Below are 19573 nucleotides of genomic sequence, written 5' to 3'. Positions count from 1 at the left end.
AAATTAAAGGAAATAGTATTTTCGATGTCTAGTACATTGGAATACAATCCTGAAATAAATTATTAAAACTAGAACTTTAAATTGAAATGATTGGTATATTCCTATTCTTCATCTTCCAATAAGACAGTAATATGAACACCATATCTACATTACACGTCATGCTAACTTTTGTTACATTTTAAAAAGTATTTTAATTTACTGCGTATTTTACTTTTAATGAAAGTTTTTCGTTTATGTTTCATTTCCCGATGTTTTGGCAAACTATGAATTAAATATTACCGTAAACGTGTCCGTCACTAGTACAGTGTCATAGTATAAAATTCGTTTTCAGTTTTATTTAATTGGTTGTGGTTTCTTAGTAAAATAAATCTAAGCCTTTTGAATGTTTTCAAATGTAAAAACAAAAGAATGTAAATTAAAACAAATTGAGTAAAATTACGCTGAATGTAGGAAAATGTTATTAAACGTTTGCTTGAAACTTTATATACTTACAACAAAGTTTGCTCCAAATGATTGACAGACATCCTGTTAAGACAACGCCACCAGTTAGAATTATAACAAGATGCACTAACATATTGTTACTGGGTCCTTTAGAAAAAGCAGAATTTGTTATTATCTACATTTATCATAGGAAATTCAATCCAAACTTACTCAACATTAAATTTATGTTGTCGAAAACCATTAAAGAAGGAATATCATTTAAAAGTCTATAATAATTTAAACTAAAATCGTCAATGCTTTTATTTCATAAAGTGATGTAAATATTGAAATCAACATATTTAGTTGAAAGAAAACTTGGTTAGCAATTTTTATTTAAAAGAAAAGTTTATGTACCAAACTAGTTGTAAGCAAAATGCCTTTGATATCAGATGGCATCAGTGGAAATCTTTATTTGAAGTTTAATGATTTATTTGTTGTTGTCATTAATGTTGACTATTAGTCATAAAGTATATGTTATTATGAATTGTATATTGTTTGGAATCTTGTTGGAATGATAATAAAAAAGAAAGAAAAAAAAGAAAACCATAAAAGAAGGAATATAATTTAAAAGTCTATAATAATTTAAACTAAAATCGTCAATGCTTTTATTTCATAAAGTGATGTAAATATTGAAATCAACATATTTAGTTAAAAGAAAACTTGGTTAGCAACGAATATTAGGTATCAGTATTGAAAAGTGTTCGAAGCAGACGAAGTATTCGTTAATCAGGCCTTCTTTTGTTTGCATTTCATCAATCAATCAATCAGAAACATTTATATAGCGCCAATATAAAGTTGTTTAAAAATGCTATGAGACAGTAACATGACATTAACTATTGTATGCTTGTTCTAGCAAGTAATGTTTTAGCAGTTTCTGGAAATATCGTAGTCTGGGCCTTTTCGATACGGGTTGGAAGGCACTTCAACTCTTTGCGACCGAAAGAACATAAATGAACGATCAGTAAACTGCACTCTGTGAGTTTTGGGTACAATGACATATATAAGAGGAAGAGGATCTAAGCTACGTGAAGGTTGTACCAGGAGTTAGCCCGAGATATAAGTTGGCGACTCCTATAGTAAGCTTTGTACATTAAAACAAGTACTTTGAATTTGATACGCTGAAGTACAGGAAGCCAGTGAAGAGAACTGAGTTCTTTTGTGACAGAGTCGTACTTCTTGTGTTTGACTATTATACATGCTCAGGTGTGTTGAACATTTGGAAGACTGGTTGTTAGTGATTTGTTCATACCGATCCAATCAAGAGGCTGTTAAAATAGTCCAACCTGGAGGTGACAAGAGTGTGCACAATAGTGAGCATTTTGCGTGCTCGACTTACATCGATAAAAAATGTATACATAAGCTTTGGAGCTATTGTAGATTAACACTGAGAAGATAAGGATAAAAGTAATTAATGATGCGGGCTACCAGCAGAAAACTCTGTGAGGCTTCTTATACACAGTGTAAAAAATGCAATAGTTAACAAGGAAACCTTTATAAATATTTTGCAAGGAATCATATGGTGTCAAAATAGTTACGGAAAGAAACACAAATTTACACTTTTGGTCCGAATTGAGATCTAGCCAAAAGCAAGAGGGAAATACATTTATTAAAAATAATGGCTGTCAATAACTTTAATGACGTCAGTTTTCAAACAAATTATTCTAATTAAAAACATGATCATCCACAATCATCCCTTTTAAAAAATGTTCCGTGTTATTGAATTAACTTTAAAGGAGATTGTCGCATAGTGATACATTACACATCAATGCGCTATCGAGGATCTCAACAACCATATACTTTGTATGAATATACTTGAATTATGTAAAATGTTGATTACGTTGATGGTTGAAATATAGTTGAACTAACAAACAAAAACTATTGGCATTTAGAATGTATTATTTATAATGTTTACAAAGCTTCTGTACATAAATGATTAGAAAATGCTTAAATGTTTTTGATATGTTATACAGCCGACTTTATGTAACGTAGCCTTATAAACGTTCGGACAGTTAAGAATATGATATATATTGTTATTCTTTTATAACTCAATTAGCAAACAACGTTTCTTCATTAAATGCATTTGTTTCCATATTTTTGCCTTTTTTTTGTAATGTTTACATAAATCAGTATGTAATAGAGAGATTACCAAACCTACATTAAACCCGTAACATATAAAACAAAATATTTCGTTACCAAATACAGAGATTTTTACACTTTTGCTCCAATTTCTGTTCCCATACATTCCAACAGTGCAAATGACTTCTTCGTTTCGCGTTGCCGTGTAGTCGATTGTTTAACTTGTGGTGAACAATTCGCGACTCGCATTGTTCAACTTTTCATGCAAATCATTCCATGGAGAGCCTTCACAAGTTTTTCTGTCACAATTCCAGGAAATATTTGCTTTTGGCATTGAGTCTTCAGCATAACACGTGAAGTTCACGTGTGTTCCTTTTGCAAGGAAGACAGTCGCATCGGTTTCATGGCCGTTGATTTGCAACTTCATTGTAGGTGGTACTGTTAGGAAAAATACAGTATCGTTGCTCATTCCCCATTTTTTTTGCTTGTTTTGTCTTAGCTTATGTCGTAGGTAGAACATTAATCTCGTTCCAAGTACCTTAAATCCATAACTCAACATGGAGTATTAAATTACAATATCGTTGAACACATTTATTCAACATGAACAATTAAATACCCCAGAAATAGCCCCCGTAAACATCCGTCCGCATATAAACTGCAAACAGCTTCCACCAATCAGAGACTACCTGTACATAACTACAGTGAGCTGCGACTAATCGGGTCGATTCACACACCCACCCGCCCGCCTTGCTTGCCTATGCCAAGCACGGGAAACAGCGAAAAATTAAAAGTACGCAATTAGTTCCCGTTACATCCCTTGTTGCATTCCGCTCCGAGCGTGTAACCCTGAGGGAACGAAACGTATATCACAAAGGAGAAAATTTCCGCTACGACTACACTTATTTGAAGCTATCAATAAAATGACCTTTTTTCACATAGCAACACATATAGTTTTGACAAACATGTTGAAGAACTTTTTCCTGATCCCCTGACTGTTTGCTCAATATGATTAAGATATTACCTTCTTTAACGTCGGCAAAGGTACTCCACAAACAATACGCGTAAAAAGTACCTTATGTTGGCGGTAAACATTTTCCTATGTAAGGTAAGGGCATTGAAGCTTATTTGGTTTCCGGCATATATGAATGTGTTATTGTAATTACACTATAATGAAAATATAACAACTTTTGTTTAGTAAAAAGTTTAATGAACGAATATTGTCATCATATAATGCACATCTTTATTAGGCAAACTTGTTTTGCTTGGAGTGAGATGACTGTTATAACGTTACAGAACTATTTCCGTTGTTATGATGTAAGAATGCTTTTAAGAAAAAAAAACATCTTGTAAGGAGGAAGAAGGACACAAAACAGTAATAATCAATGTTAAATTATGATTTACATAATGAAAATATAACAACTTTTGTTTAGTTAAAAGTTTAATGAACGAATATTGTCATCATATAATGCACATCTTTATTAGGCAAACTTGTTTTGCTTGGAGTGAGATGACTGTTATAACGTTACAGAACTATTTCCGTTGTTATGATGTAAGAATGCTTTTTAGAAAAAAAAAACATCTTGTAAGGAGGAAGAAGGACACAAAACAGTAATAATCAATGTTAAATTATGATTTACATAATGAAAATATAACAACTTTTGTTTAGTTAAAAGTTTAATGAACGAATATTGTCATCATATAATGCACATCTTTATTAGGCAAACTTGTTTTGCTTGGAGTGAGATGACTGTTATAACACTACAGAACTATTTCCGTTGTTATGATGTAAGAATGTTTTTTAGAAAAAAAAAACATCTTGTAAGGAGGAAGAAAGACACAAAACAGTAATAATCAATGTTAAATATGATTGACATTCTTTCAAATGTCAGCACCGTGTTGAATACATTCAAAATTAAAAAAAAAAGAAGGTTGAACTACCTCACCAAAAGAAATTCGCAATTATTTAGTTTTAGGTGAGATATTCTGGTTTGAAACTCATTGTGATGGCACTTTATGAATTGTATTACACTAAAGCAAATGTTTGTAAAACAGACAAATTCCACGAACTTTCTTGATGAATTGGCAGTTTATCAACTAATTTTTGTTCAATCTCCCAGTAATTTCCAATATTTGATCGCTTTAAAGGTAAACTAAGTTTGAATAATAATTGAACATAAACCATCATAGCGTTACTTGTGTATTCTGATAATTATGTTTGTAACATGTTCCTGGTTTTCAAATGTCACAGGTGGGAAAACTATTTTGTGTCTGTAAATAACAGTCTTTCAATAATAAATTACGAAAAAAAAACTTTTCTTCTTGTCTTCGTTAAGTTAAGTGCACAATTGTGGTTGTAGAATATAGGATATAGGAACCTCTATTTTTTTAATGCCAATGGGTCGTATCCGGCCCAGGTGTAAAAGGTAATGTTAACTTCGGCTACACCAAAGTGTCGTTCTACTTACCAATTACATTCATTCTCTTGTAAGTAGAAGAATTCAATTCGTTTTGTATTGTGCACACAAGTAACTTGTTGTGAAATCCTCTTACTGCGGTAAATGACACATTACTGCAGGTAACATTTCCGTCAAAATTGTCTCTGAATGTCGTAGCCAATGGAATGCCAAGAGACCATAAATACTTCACTGGCTCCGTGGAATAAGTGAATGTCACACAGCATTGAGCTGAAAATGTCTCATTCTCCATAACAGATCTGGTAGGGGCTATAGTCGGTCCATCTAAGAACATAAACAGTCAGCTTAGAAAAGGAAAGCCGATAAAGGAATATTCTGCAAACAGTTTACTAATAGCTGAGGTTGATTACGGTACATGTTTAAGTTGCTATAAGTATTATGTCAACACAATCTCATACCATGTTTTATCACATTGATATGATTGTTTAAAAATTTGCTATAATTTGAAAGAAGTATCTGGCGACAGCAGAACGAATGATTACATGGGAGCTGTTGAGTTGAAATAGTCCCTGTATTCCTTCATAATATTTAAATAAGTTATCTATAAAGGAAAACAATATTTCTACATAAACCACAAAGCCAGTCAAGATAGGTCACACCTAATCAGCAAAAGTATTGAATTCGGGACAAGATAATGAGATGGTGTTTTGACGGTGCAAACTTTTTATCTTTAATATACTTTTCACATACAATCTGTTACCAAAATATCCATCAAATAATTGGAAAATGATAAATAATCTTACAAACCTTGTACGTTAATTTTCCAATACTGGAACAACGGTTTACCAACGAAAATAGGAACAGCTTTACAGTAATATTCCCCAGCGTCTCTAACACGAACTTTCTGTATTCCTAATAAAGCAGTTTCTTCTTGTTCATTTATTGTATAGACACGTCCATCTTTACGAATATTAAGAGATCTTGCTGGCTCGTGTATAGTTAAATGATTCCCGTTTTTATACCATATTATATAATAATCACGGTCAGGGAAATTAAAAGAACATATTATTTCCGTAGAGAATCCAACTTTAGCCAATCTTGTTTGTCTTTGGACCGTGTTTTGTTTGTCTATAAAAAGAAGAAATAATTTATCTTGAGATACAGGTCATAACAAAAATATCTCACGCAGAAATGTTTGTTTCATTAACATTTTACATAAAGGAGAAAATAATGTATATTTACCTGACATTGCCTGTTTTAGTCCTGATATTATAATATACAGAAACATCCATGGTATGATTAGTTTTCTAAGTATCAACATTTTAGCTTTGCTTTTGCTTGTGCGTAGTTCCGTTCCGCTCTTACGCCTCGTCATGTATTGCATCACTCCTTTGAATTTACATGATTATAACTCAACGGATTACTACATACTGTTGCAACAAAGTGACCTTCGCATAACACTACTTCAAATATTTTATCCAAATGCTTTACCGAACTGTCATTTCTACGCACGCGCACTTGGATAAGTACAAAACATTGCTTTTTAGAACAAAGCGTTCTCAACTGAGGCGTTGGCAGTTTTATTAAGCGTCTCGTTGATTGAGTAATTTAAAATGAAAATGTACGGATGATTGACAGCTATCATCATGACTGAATAAATTATTTTGCAAGCTTCAAATGAATTGAGACATGAATGGTGTACCAGAAAAACATGCGTCAGTTGTAAAAAAAGAAACTATTTATTGAAACTTAGACGGAATATTCTAAATAACAGTCAAACCGGGATGTTTCTTATACTTTTCAGGAAATTACACTTTTCTTATACTGTGATATGAAGTATGGAAGTAATTACTCTTTTTCGGAATAAAGGAGGCTCACATTCAATATGCTAGAATGGCACCAGCCACTCTGAATATACTTACTGCTTATAGAATTAAAGAATACTAATTTCGGCAATCAAGAGCCATCTCGTTATTTTGCAAGAAAAAACAAGTAACTCGTAGTATTGCTGTCAGTTATAGCATAAAGTCCATCAATCAAGATCTCGCCAGTTGACAACAACAACGGCAAAAATATACTTTGATACAATGATATACTTTCCCATTGCATGGGATTTTATTTATTTGAATTATGTTTGTGTTTACAAAGCAAGATGATACATGTTGATTGTTTGTACTAAGATGAGAGTTGAAAAAAAAACGGCAAAAAAGTTCTAATGGGGTTCTCTTGGTCATTTGACACTTTTCTGCATTCCTCTCTAACGGACGTATCAAATTAGAGCTATTCGTACGAGGAAGCTGTTTAATATCAGATTTGATTACGTGATAAGAAAAACTAAAGCTACCAATTGAGAGACGAACAACTTTTGTCAGCATTGTTAAAGGCGGATATGCATGTCAGGCTCAACATATGCTTTTGTTGCTAACTTTTTATAGAGCCCGACATTAAAGTTGAAACAAAATCTTTAATGCGTAATCTGTTGAAGAGCTTTTCAGTGAAACAAAATAAATACTCTAGCTTCTTACTGGATAAACGTCAATCAAATCAATCATGAAAAGAATGGTGAATAATTAAAACAGATGTAATTGCAAACACCCTTCATGAACAATTGAGCTGCATAGTAGCATAAGGGGTTGATACTAGTTAATTCAGACAATTCATTGGATCCAAAGTGCACACAACAGCATTTCCATTATGCCGTATGAGGTTTGACCTTTTTAACCATTATGATGATTCGTATTGATCATAATTCACTTGAGAATGAGAACGTTATTAAATATTTGTTGGTGTATTAATATTCCAATTTTTCTGATCTTAACCTCTAACCTTTCTTTCTAACAGTCTTCAAGGTCCATATCCAAGGGCAGCTTCCTACTAAATTCGAAGAACATGTATGGAATGGGTAAGGACATTTTGCTATAGAAAACTAAAATTATGCTTTTGACTTTTGACCACAGTAACAGCGACCATCACATAATTTGATAATACTTGAAACTCTCATTTTATTTATACAATAGTTGATAATCATAAACAGACTGAAGTCAAGTTCCTCTTTCGATTTATTACACACAGGTCATTTAATTTCCACAATGAAGGCCGTTACCATGGCTAAGTATGAAAGATAGCAAAGTATGAACTGGCTGGCGATAAACTTTGTAGAGGGCCTTTGAGGCTATGAAAGCAGAGAGAGAGATGTAGAGAGGAAGGCGGAGAGCGGTGGAGATGGGAAGAGGTGGAGAGAATGAAATGATAACGAAGAAGTACAATTCAATTGATTGGGGATGATTACGATACATGGTTGCGAAAAAAGGGAGAGGGGAGGAGTGAATGGGGAACCATACCATTTGCGATATCAAGACATGTATGTACGTGTACGGTGTGAAGGTGTTGTATCTGCAATGTTCTCCCCCTTGCAAGCTATATAAGGACCGTCAAAACGTCAGCTTCTCTTATTTTTGTACATCTACGGCTTATGAATGTGATGATGGGTCAGTACACCTTCATCAAGTGTACAATGTGTACAATTGAGTGTACAATGCTTCAGTTTACAATATGTACAGTGTACACTGTACACTATGCACAGTGTACACTTCAATGTACAGGGTACAATCAAGTGTACAAGTTTTCATCAAAGGCAGTGATAATTGCTTTATCAATATTATTTAGCAATATTATTGCGAAAATGCTATCTTTAGTAGCTTCGTGTTAGAATAGCAATCAGAAAACAAATAGATATCGCGAAAAGATCAATTCAGAAGCGAAACCGTGTTCAGTTTGTTCACTCGATTGAATGTAGACTCTTCCCAGCAGGTGGGAAAGATGTAACTTAGTTCCAAACGAGCACAAAAACTTTCGGGTGATACGATGTTAAAGTCTTATCAACCAGCATTAGCGCTTAAGAAAGTAAAATTCGATAACATTTTATGAAATGGTCGATATACATGATACATAATCAAAAACAGCAAGTGAAAGGACGACCAACTTTCGACGCGTTGAACAAAGAAACGCTCTTATAGTGTTTTGTTTGTTAAACATAAAGAATTAACTGGAACATATAGCAATAACACTTCATTCTGAGTCAAAGGCTACAATTGATGATGGAAAATTTTCATCAATGCTACTTAAAACACTTGTTTCGCTTTCTGATTTTCAAGTACAAAATTCCATCTACACTGCACCAGCACATCTATATATATGTTTTTGTGTTTCTTAGCATACACGCATATCATTTATTGCCTTGTATTACGTTAATTGCATGTGTTAAAATGTAATTCAGTCAAACTGGTGCTTGAAACGTAACAGTAAATTTAAACTCCGAGAGTAAGGCAAGGGAAGCGGCGACCTTTCAAAATTAAGAATCAAAAAAGAAAGAAAGAATAGAAATAACAACAATCCCATCAAAAAAAAAGAGCTAAAAGAGGTACGGAAACGACTCTTCGGATCATAGGCCTAAACTTTAAAACATGTGATGAAAATCTGAAAGCAGATCAAATCCCATGTACTTTCTTCAGAATCGATACTATTTATTGTTTAGAGCAAGATTCTCAGACTTGTTTCCATAAAAGAGGCCCAGATGACTACATTTGGAACAAATCGGATTGTAAACAAGCGCCAGAGGGATATTTGGTCAGTGATGTCTAATATTACACTTGAAAAGGACCCCAGTGTTTTATATACAAAGTAGATGTATTATTTTTATCCAAACAGCTAATTCCCCAAATGTTTACACTGACGTGTTGAAACAATAATTTGGTGTTCTTCTGAAATTTTTAAAGTTCACAAATAACAAGAAGTCCAATAATTGAAACACGGAAGTTACAGATTAATAGCTAGCAAATGTTGAAACATGACAGTTAGCAATAGATTCAATATTAATAGTTTTTCATCTTTTTAAATGAAATCTTGAAGATTCGGTTTAGCGTTCTAGCATGAATGCAACTAAAATATGACAGTTGTTTACTGTTATAGATTCAAATTTTGTATATAAATTTCCAATAATTAGCAATGAGCAAAGCAAAAAGAAGACGGGGAGTGAGACACCTTGATATCGTGTTATCTCATTAATATTCACGAACAATCAACTCTGTCACAAATGACCGAACGGATGTATACACGTTAAGTACATAAGCAAGTCATTCAGTTACGTCGGGTATAATTAACATTATTACACATATTCATTCTGGTATCAATTGGTTAAGGCTTACTTGCAACTTGAACTCTTTACTTCCACCTGTAAAGAGAACCATGCATATCTGGAATTTAATGACTTATGATGACTTAATAATTGCATGGCATTGTACAAGTCATTAGGAGTAAAACGTTAAGTTTGAAGCAATGTTAGCTACTCCGAATGAATACAAGACTCTTGTTGCCAACGTGAATTCAGAAATAGTTAAAACGTAATCTTGTTTACAGGTTTACGTTACATTTACATATGAAAAGTTTCAAGGAATTACTAAACCAGTTGAGTATCTGACTATTCAAATTCATGTTGCATAATTATCCTTACACTCCAAATATACCTTCAGCTGATTACATTAGCGACGAATTTGTGCATCTTAACATGTTCAAACTATGGAAATTGTAACAGTTATATCGTTTTGTATAGGCTAAGCTTAATGAAATCGACCTTTAGCACAGGCTACGTTGTAAAAATAGCTGCATGCGAGCCCCACAAATTTTGACAGGAGTAAAAGTGATTTATTCTCTACCATATAGGACTGGGAGTATAGTTAGGCCTAAACTAAGGGGGAAGGGGAATCAGCTAAACTATACAGGCAATAACGCAACAGTAATAATAACCTTCACATTTCAACTTACGAATTGATTAGGGCGTACATAGATAGCTAGCTTTGTGTTTTGTGAAGCTGCCATTGGCCTAGACTAAGTAACAGGTAAGTCGAACGAGGTGAACGAAAGTGACACTGTTAGAGACTCATGGAGAGGGTGATAATTACTATTTAGCCTAGGCACAGTGACCGGACCCAGTAGTACTACAGGTAATAGGCCTTAGGTCTACATATTAGGCTGTATAACTGTATTGTGCATGGTTGAATTTTGCTAAAGCATGCCGTAACTACTGACCTTTTTGAACAGAATGAATTACATTTTTATTCTGCTGCTGTTCGTTGTAACCCAAAGCGGGTTGCAAGTGCAGCAAGGGGTGTAACAAAATAATGTGCAAATGTCAAAAACGAGGTGTACTTTGTGGAACTCCCTGTTCATGAATTAATTTTCAGAACATGAATCATAATGAGTAATCTGAAGATGTTCCATCAGGTTCCTCAGAACTTCAGATTCTTCAGAATATAGCAGTTCAAGTAAAGGAGAACAATGTGTTAACAAATTTGGCCCAATTTCTCCTCTGACAGTGAAATTTAGGTTTGCGTTTTATTGATTGTCAGTGATCTTCTGTTCTTTAGAAACTTTAGAGACTCCGCAGATCCTTTGATGGTGAAGATGCATATCATGCCAGATGTCTGATAGATTTATGTAAAGTTTATGCTTTATTGGACCTAACTATATTAAAGCATTAGCAATGGAGTTTCCACCTATCGTTTATTGACCTCCAGCAGAAATTTAGCCTGAAAAGATAGCAGTAATTCTTCCTGTATAAACTGTATTTCTGTAAGCAAAGTTACCAGTGTCTCTCGGCCAGTGGTATAGTTTTGAGTGTACATTGAGAGCATACCTTTAGTGCATTTATATTTGGCACTGAAAATGTTAGTCCAGGGTCTTTGAATGGAAAAACTTTTGCTGCAAGTGTCGTTCTGTAGTTATGAGGCCAATACATTAGATGTTTAGGCTAACTTTTTATGTTTTGTGTGAACTATTAACATAATATATTTTCAGATATGAAGAGAACCCTGATCCACAGTTGTTTTGACACAGTTAACACACTAAACTTGTTCCCATAATCTCTTTTTAAGTTGATGTTATAGGTTGTGTCTTGATTCTTTTCAAAGCAAATACATCTGTACATTCTCTAGAGCAGGTAGAAGAATACTGTGCTGCGATGGAACACCGCAACACCTTTTCAGGAGATGCGCACTACAATTGTGTATTTAAAAACCATAGGTGCCATTTGGAAATGTTTGAAAAAGAACTAAAGTGTTTCTTACTTTTCAACTAAAGACTCCAATATAACGTGAACTTTTAGAAAAGAAGCTGAAGAAGTTTCTCAACAGAGCACAAATCTTAACAATACTTCAACCTTTTCAGTCTTTTCGGTTGTTGTGTAAACAGTTTAACAACAGCGAAGAAGGCTGGGGAGGAGTGAGGTGTGAGTATTGTTAAGATTTGGACTTGGTGAACCAGGGAGCTGCCATTTAGCAGTGTGTTATTGTCAAGCATTTAAAAATAAACATACACAATGCTTACAGGTCTTTTGAGTAGGTTAAAAGTTGATGTCTTGAGAACATTAACCCAATAATACTGATGCTTGTGCATGTGATATATAAAGAGAAAACCCTGTTGTTTTTGGTACTGGCCATATGTCTTTTGATGTAACAAGTGGTGAAAGTGTAAAAACCAAGCCTGAAAATATTTTGAAGGACCAGTTTATCAGAGCAGATGTATATTGGTATATGTATGCAGTCTTCTTTGAAGAATGGGGGGGGGGGGGGGGGTTGATGGAGCTAAGGGAGTTAGCCTCTCATTGACCGTTTACCACATATCAGTTAAGTTACCACATTTACTGTATAAAATGTCATTGTCACAGTAGTTATACACATGACATGAGAAAGCCTTGTTTAGTTTTAATTCGTAAGTTTTGCTAGTGTATATTTGTATAAAACACCAAAATTGCAAACAAAAGGTTTCATCGATAAACACTAAACATTAAAGGATAGTAACAATCATTTTTCCACATGATTAGCAGCAGCTTTATCAGGGAATAATTTCAACTAAAAAGCTGACATACCTGTAGTTTTTTAAGCCCCAGTAAGGGTTGAAGAAAAGTATGAATGAATTACATAACAAGTTTACTGGAAACATGAAACATACTGCATAAAACCATTATTTCATTAATTTATCAATTATTCCCTAATAGTGCAGTTCTCCCACCTCATTCAATTAACAGAATGCCACATAGACCATGTGGAGCATAAGCCTCTGTTAAGGTGAAACTATAAGGCTAACACAGCAAGGAATTAAAGGTAGTCTTTAAAGACCCCAATTTAGAGCTTGACTGTAATGCTAGAAGTTTTCCAGAAATGACTTTCCTGGAGGTCTTACTTACAAAATTGTTTTCAGACATTTTAAATGAACAGAGAAGATGATAAAATGTCCTCGTGAGATAAATTTCCTCCATGGTGCTTATACAAAAATTTTAAGAATTGTGACCAAAGTTGACAATATTTAAATATATGGCATATTTGGGCCAATACAACATTCCTTTAACGACAGCTTGGCCCCCATGCAGTCAAAGAGATCCTTGGCACCCTACCGTGGAAAGTAGTAAATATGAATCTAGTGCTGATATAATGATATTTTCCATCTCATATATATATATGATATGCCGAGATGTTGTCCCAAACTTGCCTTTGCTCTTTAAACCCCGTTTAATTGTATTAGAAGACGTGTTTAAGCTTCTTAGCACGACTCAAAGTGAAATCTGACACCGGTTCCAAAGTGATAAATTATTATAGATGATAGTATTTCCAATGAATAAAAAATGAATTAGTAATAAGAACACTACGAGATCTAATGCTCATGGTTGTTGATAGTCACATATTAACTGTCTACTCGCGCCTGATATGATTTCAGATATATCAATAAAAACTAAAGGTTTTACATGAACGGTGAAACAAATTTTTGATATGTTCATGTGTACGTATTTTCCTTTAATACAATTTTTGAGGCATTTGTCTTAGCATGTTGTCCTACGGTTAAATTTGTTGACAAGCTTAATTTACATAAAATATTTGTTGTATTTATAATTATATTATATTATTATTATTATTATTATTATTATTATTATTATTATTATTATTATTATTATTATTATTATTATTATTATTATTATTATTATTATTATTATTATTATTATTATTATTATTATTATTATTATAATATATATATATATTGGAGAGAAGGACAAAGATAGAAAGGTGTGGAGAAAAAAGGGTGGACGAGAGCTGTGAGAAGAGGAGTGACGGGGGAACAAGGGGAGAGGAGGTGGGGGCAGAAGAAAAATTAGTCATGACCTCCCTGAATGTTGAGTCCATGAGGTTGAATGGTGCGAAGGCGTTGCATCAACAGCCTCTCTCTGCTGATTCGTACTAGGGCAGGACGGCTACCTAAGGATTAAATCCCCTTTAGGGACATGTCGCTAATGGTATAGCTGGATAGGTTAAAGTGTTCTCCAACTGGGGTCTCAGTTTTCATCGTGTTGACTGTTTACTGTGACAATAGAATCGCTTCTTGAGGGTGGTTTTGGTTTCGCCAACATACTGGATGCCGCAAACTCTACAAGGGATCAATTTAAAAATAACTTGTCTCCGTTCCGTCTCTCAGCGACTGTTATAAGTCAAAATATTGAAGTTATGAAGATCAACCGGTTAATATTATTCAAATAATAAGGTTAAACTACACCGGCTGAATGTTTGCATTCTTGTCCTATACCCCGCAAGTCAAATTTTAATCGTGCATTTCATAAAATGTTTGCATTCATTTTGTAATTTATTTTGCAAACATTAGTACATTTTAAAGCAAATTGCAGTTCCTTTAAACACAACCACAATTATGCTATTATATAACAAACTAAAGTGTCGTATCCAATGCTATTTGAACCTTTACCAAGATAATATAATATCAGAAAGAGTTGGTGCCCGGTCAGTCGAAACGTCTAGGAAATTGGCTGCTCGATGGAAAATGCATTGATTCGAAAATATCTACAAGAAGTACAAGCGAGATGAAAATTATAAAATTATTCGTTTTATCATAAAAGATATGAAAAAGTTCGCCGTGTCACAAATTCCGTTCTAAATTTATACTAAAAATAATACAAATAGCAAGAACGCATCACATGTTATTGGCGGAAACCTCTGGTGATTTACTTTTAGCCACGTGAAATACAGTACACTTTTTATTATATTTTTTAAGGAATAAAATCGAAGGATGAAATATTTGTGTTTGATTTGTAAGATCTATAACAACAGGTCGTACAGTGATTACAGTTATCTCAGACGTAGGCTACATTAGTTATAGATGTGTTTTTTACAATTGTTAAGGCTATCGTGTAACAGTGCTGTTTCGCTTTCGGATTAAAAAAAAAAAACAATCTTTGTTCTACTATTTGCATTGTAACAGCCCTTTGTGCGGGTTAAGCTTTGGCATTTACTTCCTTGTTTCAGAGGAAGACGAGTGTCGCCAAGTCTGTTCAGCCAAACTAGCGTTCAAAAGAAACAAATACTTAGAAAGCTGCAAACAACAATTCATGCCGACACGTTTGAATCCAAAACTTGGATGGTTTATAACCAATGAATTGTATTGTAATTAGCCCAACGTTGCGACATTAATGAATGGAAATAGTATCTAAATAAAAGGTCACTAGGAGAAGCGAAGATGAAGTTCACTTCATCATTTCTGATTTGTTAAGCAAGAAGAAACATCAGATTTGTTTAAAAAAAATAATTAATCTAGAAAATATCCATAAAAGCAGCTCATATGTATTGAATCTGTCTTAATTGTTATTACGGGTTTTGTTGCATTGTATAGTCTGAGCCGACAAGTAGATGCCTCATCGACACACCATACTTTTAACTCTATAAATCCAAGGCATCTTGATTCCAGAAACAGCTATCTCCATCCACCCATCCACTCCATCCACCCATCCGCCCATCTACCCACCCACATCTATTTTGATGACGGCATAAGTATTTGGTAGAAAAGAAGACTATTAAAATGGTAATGATGAAATAAACATCTCGTAGCGGAGAGGACAACCGCTGTATAATATCATCTTGACTCAAGATACGATTTTGAATGGGGTGGGATGGAGGAGGGGTGGGGTGGGAGGGAGGGGGGGTTCGGTTGAGCTTGACACTAAAATTCAACCATGTCCACCAGATAGTTGTATTGGTATAACGAGACCGTACTGTCAGGATCCCTCTGGCACCAACACGTATACAAATTATCCCACGAATTGTCATTTTGACCTCTGGTGATCTCAAATGACCTTTTTCCTCCTCAAAACGCTGGATCGTTGTTGCAATCAGTACGCTGGATATCATTACCAAGTACAATGTGTTTTCAAATCGTTATTATGGAGTTATAGTGCTGAAAGACATTTATACTTTGACCTTTGACCAAGCTTAATAACGATGCGCTTCTTACAATGATTAATGTGTAACTACATGCAACATCAAAAATCCATTCAATCTTCACTTTCACAGTTATTGCAGTTATGTTTTCTAACTTCCACTTTTGTTGACCTCAAATGACCTTTGAACTCTTTATTATACAAAATGTGTCATATAGTTACTCAGGGGATATACATACAACGTTTGAAGTTCATTCAAACATTACTTTTAAGCGTTAATGTTACCCAAGTTTTCTTAGACTCTGTTGAACTCTAAAAAGAGCTTTAACGTGAACAAGTATCCTAACAAGTCTCATAGTCACTCATGTGTATGAACATACTGAGGAAAAATCACCCAAGCGTTCCTTTAAGTGTAGCCATCAAAGTTTTAATTTTTGACCTCAAATGACATTTCATCTCTACCAATTTAAATTCCCTTTCCGTACTCATCATGGGAAATGTATCATTCTGTACTATTTTGCTGACAGAGTTTTCAGATTTTGACCTGTTGTGGACTCAAATGACCTTGAATTTTCTCCAATAAGGATCTTACATCCACCAAGTGGCATTTTACATACCAAATACGAAGATCAGCAACCATACACTTTTTTAGTTTTATTGTTTATGATCTCGCGTCAGCGCACACACATACACATTTGAGGATTTAGCAGAAACTATACCAATGACAAACATTTGCTGTTGTACTAGTCTGGTCTGGTGGCACTATTTATTTTAAACATAAAGTTAAGCTAATAAGCGGTCAAATTCAAGAGGGCAATGTGCAAGAATCAAATTTAACCCCCTCAATCTGTAGAAGAAACAAGTAAAATTAAAAAATATGAACAATAAATATTCAGTATATATACACCCTAGAAGCAAAATATTAATGTTTTGTAAAACCAAAGCCAAAAAGGATAAATGCACTGACATAATTTACGACTTCATAACAACTCAACATGCAGCGGTGTCATTTTAAGCAGAACAATATTTAGAATACAAGCAGCTGCGACTTTTACGTCCCTGGCACTTGCCAATAAAAAAAATGATACCACACAAATGAATATATACTGCTTTAACTTCTAAACATATACTGTTTTAAGAACGATCTTCGTATAGCGCGCCTCACCTTGTAAAGTGTACACATAGAAATTATCAAGCTAACGTTACATGGGCACCGTCATCTAAGCTAAAACAGAGGGTGCTCTCCCAGAACATAATTCCCACCTCGTATATGTGAAACCTCTTCACGTAACTGGCTCATAGAAGTATGACATCCCTTAAAGTATTATTGTCAAATTTACCCTTCTGTACCTGTTAAATATTTAGAAAGATACATTTCCAGTTAAACAAGTTAACTATTAGTAGATATAGCACACATTCTTACGCTACCCTAGGGCTTCCCTCTCCCAAATAATCGAAACAGTAGGATAGCGGACCCTAGCCAAATTCTACCCTGAATACGAGTCGTGGTTCAGTGTACTGTCAACGCGACGGGACAAGAAATGTCAATTGGTTCCCTGTTTCAAGCCAATTTGTTAGTAACTGTTGATTTTAAAAACACTTGTGTAAATTCAAAGGTAATATGTGCTGTGGAAAAGTCACTGTGTACCATCAGCTGCTAAATGATGTGATGAAAATGAATGGCTTCTTAACTTTTTGATTAACTAATTTAAAGACACTCTAAGAAAGCTTTCATATTTTCTTTTGGATAACTTCCACTAAGTTTAAGGAACTCTGGCTAGGACTCAATTGGAAGAAGGACGGACCAGCAGGCAATGATAATGTTCCTGATATCCACGTGGTCTTTGGATACGAAAGTTTATGCCAAGAACTTCAAATGATGTATGTATGTATTATTTGTATGTATTTTAGAACCTCCTGCAAGTAAGAACTTGCGAAGAAGCCATCATTGGTTTATCAAAGCCGCAAGCTGACCGAAGTCAGTCTCTTAGATTCATAGTCCAAGTTTATGAATTATCAATTATCAAAAACTCTGTAACTGGACGACATACATTAATCTTGGTATGACTCAAACTTGGAGTGACTGAACGAAATTAAGGCAAACACTTATTAAGATCTCAGATGCCTTGAAGACTGGAATCCTGAAGAAATGACAAATTGTTAAAAATTCAGACTCTTTTCTCTTTTTTTGTTATTTTAACATACATTTAATCATATCCAAATGTTAAACTTTCTCTCAAGAATAAAGTGTAATGTCAACGGTAGTACAATCCTTGCTAGGTCATGATATGTGAGTATTACCTACATACTTAGTGTATGTAGAGTATGTAGTGTATGTATTTGTGTTTGATTTGACACATTAGGAGGAGGATTTTCTGAAATAGTTTGTTTATTTATGGCAACACAAATTGCACCAGGAACAATAAAGTTTTGCTTAAAGGGAAACAAAAAACACACCTTTCTTTAAAGTTATTCTACACATCGGTTTTAGTAGTTGCATAAATGCATAATAAATTGATCATTAGGAACAACCAAAATGCTAGCTCTGACATTTTTCATGCTATTTTCTGCCACTCAAGGTATTCCAGAAAATGTAACTTGGCACTTCACTACTGAATTGTTATCATTATGTGTCACTCTTAAAAGAGTTGTAATACAAGTACAGTGTTATAAGTGTGCGTACAAGTAAAAGTTACAAAGCTCCAAGCAAGAATATGAGAATGTAATCTTGCTAGAGTTATAAAATGGATATGAGAAAAATCCATGAATCATAGTATGATGCAATACTAGTCTGAAATGACATACTACAAGTTCCCTATGTCTGCATCATTATATAGTGATAAACAATTAACCGTAGAAACTAGTAAAATACAGGCAATATCTGAAATAATGCTGTATCCTAGGAGTCCTCTACGGCATCCATTGTTATATTCTGGTTTAATATGATAACATATATTATATTTTATATTGCGTACAGTACTATAAAGGTGTATTCCACTACCTCAATGTTATCCGTATCATGCTCTGCCAATTTTATTCACTTTTATAAGACTGTGCTTACATGTTATATATATGTCTGTCTAGCGTTTTCCTTTTTATTCCATAATATAACAATTTTTGTATTAGCCTGATTTACTGTTGCATGAGGGAAGGAAATAATGTGTGCCCTATGATGAATCCAAGGTACATGGATATGATTTGTACTCGTTTTTGATTCACAGTTATATTAAACTTTATGTTATCTGAAAAGGAGTTTATTACGTCAATAAATTGATGCAAACAAAGGATAAAATGTGACTTATTCTTGTATCGTAACGAAGTTCAGATTCGTTTATTGACT

The 19573-nt window shown here is 34.0% G+C and overlaps 1 long non-coding RNA gene across 1 annotated transcript; it reads right to left on the bottom strand.

The window, feature by feature from the left end:
• Positions 1 to 1467: 1467 nt before the first annotated feature.
• On the bottom strand, positions 1468 to 6445 carry LOC139977887 (uncharacterized). Its single transcript, XR_011796732.1, has 4 exons — positions 6213 to 6445; positions 5778 to 6098; positions 5022 to 5294; positions 1468 to 2994 (listed from the first exon to the last, which is right to left on the bottom strand). It is a non-coding gene; the product is annotated as an uncharacterized lncRNA (long non-coding RNA).
• Between the last annotated feature and the right edge of the window lie 13128 nt (positions 6446 to 19573).

Source organism: Apostichopus japonicus, chromosome 12 (genome assembly GCF_037975245.1).
Source record: "Apostichopus japonicus isolate 1M-3 chromosome 12, ASM3797524v1, whole genome shotgun sequence".
NCBI lineage: Eukaryota > Metazoa > Echinodermata > Holothuroidea > Aspidochirotida > Stichopodidae > Apostichopus > Apostichopus japonicus.
Note: the sequence above shows the minus strand (reverse complement) of the source record. Positions and strands in the feature narration are given on the sequence as shown.